The following is a 6054-nucleotide window of genomic DNA, read 5'->3' on the forward strand; positions in this document are numbered from 1 at the left end:
TTTTTTTCCCCTGAACTTACTTCCTTATGCTACCGACATACTGAGCCCCCAAAAATCTATGTTTGTTTCTCAGGAAAGAAAAAGTGGGCATCCTAGAATTTGCCATTGTTTTCTTTGGCTTGGCTCCACAAAGCCCTCAAGAGCACCTCCATGAGCAAGCCGAGCACAATGTGCTCCTGAAGGAGGATGTCAGGTACCCCCGCCCCCCCGCCCAACTCAGCCGTCTGCTGCTAAGTCGTTTTGTCGTCTGCTGAGCAAATTCTTCACCAAGTCCTAGCTGTTCCTCACTCATTGAGCAGTTGGTCAAAGCCACTGCCTCCCAGGGCTCAGCGAGCTAATTCAGTACATATAAGCTATTAATGTGTGTTTGGCACCTCCTTTTGCCATGTGTGAGCGCCATGCGCTGATCTCTGTAGGAACCCCTAGTAGCATGTGCCCTCAGAGGCCAGCTGGGGACTCCTGCCCCAGCTGCTGTGGACACAGGGACGGGGGAGGTGTTCGTGATCTCCATTTCGACAAAGATCACATAGCAGAGAACGCTTCAAGATCTCTTGTTAACCTTGATGTTAGACTATGAATCCCAGTTAACTTATTTACTTTTTTTTTAAACTATCTCTTTACTTCTTTTTCTTTCCTTTAAGGGATTACTGTGATTTTGAGTGGAGGGGGCGTTGAAAGCTTCAGTACCTAAATCCTTGCCCTCTGTTGTCAGCGGAGCAAGGGTTCTGCTGACTGAGCTAGCTTGTGCACATGGAAGTCCCTAGAGGTTCTGCAAGGCATGCCAACAATCAAACCAAAAATACTCTTGGAGCTCTACAATACTTGAGTGTATTAAAGGCTCTGAGAAGTCCTGCGGTAACTTAACAGTTAACCTTCTATCAATCCAGCATTTCCAAACTTCACTGAGCCTGAAACTTTTTTTTTTTTTTGGTCTCATACCTTGTCCAGCCCTCCACAAACCATGTTTTGCAGAACTTCTGCCAACTTTGGTATAGCTTACCCTCTTCCTATTCCAGGAAAGATTTTATTATTAGAGGACCCTTTAGAAGGCATGGTACCTGTGATCTGTTCTAAGTCACAAAGAGGTGGTTGTTGAATCAGAGTCTGGGGGCAGGTGGGGAAAAGCACACAGATTCCATGTGTGCTTTGGGGAGCAGGATGGCTTTGACCTCGGGAAGAGGAGAGCCTTCAGTTTTTAGCTGAAGCCAGCCATTGTATTTTTGACTACCGTGACCTATCCCCAGATACAGGTGCAGTGCTGGTCGCTATTCAAATTTTCTTGTGCCTTGTGAATTCCATACCATGTCCTGCACCTCATACTTTGTGGTGTCCCTCCTGCCACTGTGAAGGCAGTTTGTCATTTATGTGGCTTGGAATCTAATATCGTTAGGGTTCTTTTAAAGGTAAGGTTGATGAGTTTCTTCTCATGGATGAGCCTCACATAATTGGAGGTGGTTTCCCCATGCTAAGAAAGGTTTTTGAGCTTATCTGTGTTGATGGAAAGGAACATTGTGACTGGTGAGCCGCATTTGCACTGTGATGGGACCCATGATGGGTATCTGCTGCCCACGTTGTTAAGATGGCAATCACTCTGCTGTGCTGTCCAACTGAGGATGGAAGGAAATGCTTCTTAACCCAGATGGGCAGAACTTGGGGCTGTACTCTTGGAGGTGGCCATTTGAACTGAAGAATCCTGGTAGTGGTTTCCAAGCCCAGTGACAAAGATTGGGTTCTTACGGGCCATCATCTTGAGACGCAACAGCACCATTTTGCTGCCTTTGAGAACTTTGAGAACACCCAAATCGTTTCTTTTGATCTTTCAGAATAAGCAGAGTGGGCTTTCATTCAGGATTTATTTTTCTCTCACTTTTAAAGAACTAGAGTTGTAGCTTCTCATCCATTGTATGCTTGGAGTTTGATCGTCACCCAAGTTGGAACCCTGTTTGCTTAAGACATAAATGTAATACCAGAAGGGAGGAGACTAGAAAGCTGGGGAGTCCTTGTTACTTAGAGTGGTCTTCCTGCTAAATATACAGAGGTTGTCTTAGCAACTTGGGCGTATGGCTCAATCGGCATTTTTAACATCTTAGATGTCGAGTGTTAACATTTTAGCATTTTAGACTGCCAGGTAGGACTTTCAGATCTTGATCTGAGCAGAAAGGCTTGTGTGTGTAATTATGTTCTAAATGCCCCTTCACCTTGCTCTTTAACGATAAGGTGACCTCACGGTGACTTAGTAGAAACTCCAGAAGCTAACCCTAAGGGGTTTTCAGTTTTGGGTGGAAGCCCAAATGCCAAAGGGAATGGGGTCCCAGTCCCTGCTCTGAGGTCCAAGGTCCCAGGTCCCACGCTGTGAGCTCAGGTGTATTAACCTGCAGTTCACAATACCTGGCCCCAAAGCCAGGGTGACCTTTCAATGGTTTGCAGCAACGCAGGAAATGAAAGACCTCCACCCCCACCCCCTTGTAGAGTTATCAGCCTTTATCTTTTCTGGTTCTCCATGGCATGTGGCTTAGCCAGCACCTGCCTAAGGAGTACCTCACGGGCTTTCTGTGTCTCAAAGCTTTTGGCTGGAATCTCAGACCACCACCCCCACCTCTGGAGGGCCAGCTCCATCCTTGGCATCTCCATGGATTCCAAGTATCTTCAGTGGAGTGGGGAGCAGAGGGGGCCGTGTTCTGGCCTCCAGAATAAACCTCTGGAGTGCAGGGCAACTCCCTGGGCACTTGGAGATCCCTCCCTATACGTCTGCCGAGCCTGGCAGTTTTTAAAGTTTTTTGAAATGTTTTGATACTTTTTGATACCATTTGCTAATAACAGTTTTGTAGGTTGCTGCCAGGGTTTTCCACTTCACCCCCCTGTCCCCCACTCCACCCCCTTGAACTTGCACTAGACAGCAGGTGCCCTGTGGGTCTCGCCCGCCTCCAGTGGCTTTGTCTTGGATCTCACTCCCTTCTGTGGCTGTGTTCTGATACAACTCTTAAATTTTGTAAGGTCATGCGTGGCCCCGCGTGGCCTGTGACTCTGACCGCCTTAGGCCCCCAACTGAGCAAGAGGCCACTGATTTGCCAAGATGACGTTCTCATTCCCTTAAGATACTCTGCTTTTCTCCCGAAGCTCCTACCTCAGCGGTGTGTATAGAGGTGAAACCATCCCTGAGGACTGACCCGTGTGTCACCTTTCTCATACAGGTCACTGCTCAACCCAGGGCTTGCCGGGGTCTTCATCCACTGCCATCCACCCCCTTTAGAGACATTTCAACACACACTCTGTAACAGTGAACCATCCCACACTTTACAGAATTCCTGCCCTCAGCTTGGAAGTTAATTCCTCTTTTTTAACAGGAATGGAATTTATGGCTTCTGAGGGTGTGTTGGGGTCTCAAGAAATTGTCTTTTGGTTGCCTTAGTTAAAAGAGGTAAACGAATGTGCAGATGTGGTGGTGGGGCAGGGCTGAGGGAATCAACCTTCCGGGTCAGTTTTCTTTGAGCAAAGGAATACTTTGCAAAGTGACTCGATGCCACCTTTACAGGTTTGCTAGCAGCGGAAGGAAGACTCAGATCCTTTGGGGTCAACTGAAGTTAATCATCACCACCAGCCCCCCACCCCCCTTTCAAAATCAGTAAGATATTTGACGAGTATGCAATTCACTGAGTATGTTCTGGCTACTAATGTTACCAAAACCTGTAATTGTGTGTGTGTATGTGTTTTAATTTGTTGCTTTTGTATTTGTAATTTTATGACACTCGAAGGTTTTCTGTGTCTTACCTCTTTTTAATTAATTTTCTGCACGTTGATTTTTTTTCTTTGTTTTTAATTCCATACAGAATATTCAATCCTCAAAACACATTAAAATGATTTGCCTGCTAGGGTATGGTTTATTTTATAATTACATTCCTAGTCTTGTGTGGTTATTGTAATGATCTTCAGGCCTGTTTTCTCTGCCCGAATGAAAAAGAACCCTTTGCATGTTGAGCCCAAATATAATTTGGAAATTAACCAGACTGCCTCTTAGTGCTGTGGGAGGCTGGGACATTTCGAGGCTGCTTTCATTGTGCTTCTAATTACTATATTTTGCCAGGAATTTCATTCAAATCCTTGATTGCAGCCCAAAGTTCTGTGACCTGAAATGAAGCTATTTGCTTAAATTTGTGTCAGTTGGGATAATTTGATTAGAGAAGAGACACAGAAACCAGGGGAAACTTAGCTTATGACAAGCAGTTTATGATCTTTATCAGAAAAACAGCATAACATTTCTATAAGAACAAAGTTGGCTCCATGTCCCATGGGGGCAAAGAAGTACATATGGCCCCACTGTGCCCTGCAGGGGTTTCACAGCGACCCCAGCAGACAAGCCCAGTCACAGTTGGGACACCTTTTCCCTATACCTTTAGCAGATCAGCATCGGGAGGACGATGGGCAGTTCCTGGCATGCCTATTGTGTGTGGAACCTGGACCAGAATTTGCCTCTGAGCCAATAGCTACCCCAAACAGGACCCTGGCTACCAGATGCTGAATTCAACAGGATTCTTTCAACTCTAGAAGCATCTTGGGTTAGAATTGGCAGTCTTCCCATTTTCTGAGTGAGGCATCCAAGGCTTGGGTTACATTATCTTCCCTAAGTTGAATTACCCTACCTACACAGCTGGTCAGTGCTTGTCTTGCTTGGGTTCTCTCAAACCCAGGGCTTTAGACAAGGCAGGTGATTTATATGGGGAGGTGGTCCCCAGGAAGCTGGAGTGAGACAGGAAGGAGGAAAGGCTGATGAGAAGCTTTATCTACAGCTGAGTAAGAAACCACTCCCAAGCAGTGGCTGTAAACGATAATAAGCAAGTTCGTGTTGATGAAGGTGACACATATTCACGAGGCTTCTGCCCTGAGCCCGCCAGGCACCACTGCAGGGGCCGGGAACACGGCGGTGCTCAAACCCCAAGGGCTTACATCCTAGTGGGGAAACAAGGACCAACAAACACGGGTCAGGTAGGGACACACAATCCGAATGTACTAATCGAACTCTACTCTTTAAAGGGGTCACTTTTAGGAGAGACGAATTCTATGTCAACAGAGCTCTGCATGTTTCGAGCTCTGCATAGGGAGTGTGCATGGCAGGCGATGGGAACCAAGGCCCTGAGCAAGGTAGGAGGTGGTGAGGTTTGGGAGCTGGGGCCTGCCCAGAGGGCTTGAACAGAGGAGGGAAGTGACCTGACCCCTCTGTTTTCCAAGCAAAGCCTGGATGTGGTGGACAGCAGGGCCACAGGGGGAAGGGGAGGAGGAGGAGCCAGCTGTCTGCCTGTGTGTGGACAGTGCTGGCTGGGGAGACTTCCTTGACAGACCTGCCCCCCTCACCTCCGTCCCAGTCCGCCCTAGGGAAGCACTGCGGCTGCCCTGTCATCTCACACCCTGAAACAAACGGCATGTAGACGTGGTGGCTCATGAGGACAAGTTAGTTGTGCCCTACAGCCCTGTGGGGCAGGAGGGTGGCCAAGGCCCACCGAGGATGTTCTACTGCTCCCCGCAGCGGCGTGGCCTTGGCCGGGGACTCTTGGGGACACGGCCTCACTCCACACCTGCTCTGGATGGGAGGCTGGCCTCTGCGGGGCCTGCCTACCACACCCCTGCCCTTTCCCACTCAGAGGTTTCACCTGGGGGCTCAGGCCAACCGTGTTCCGAGACGGGGAGTGGAAGGTGCCTCTGTTTTCTAAAAACTAACATACAGTAAGATGTACTCTGTGTATACAGTTCCACAAATCTTAAAACCAATCAATTATTTCCTGCAGCAATGAAAGCCCAGCCTTGGATGCAGCGATAAACAAAATGGGCTCTAACCATGCAATGAAATGTTACTCGGCTGTACGCAGGAATGAAGCTCTGATCCAGCCACAACACAGATGAACCTGGCCACCACCCGCTGAGTCACAGAAGGCAGACACAAGGGACCCCATCCTGTAGGGTCCCATTTACACACAAGGGCCAGAATAGGCAAATTTAGAGAGCCAGGAGGTAGATTTAAGGTTGCTTAGGGCTGGGGTGGGGATGACAGGGATAGGGAGCTGT

This window comes from Canis lupus, chromosome 3 (assembly GCF_048164855.1).
Source record: "Canis lupus baileyi chromosome 3, mCanLup2.hap1, whole genome shotgun sequence".
NCBI lineage: Eukaryota > Metazoa > Chordata > Mammalia > Carnivora > Canidae > Canis > Canis lupus.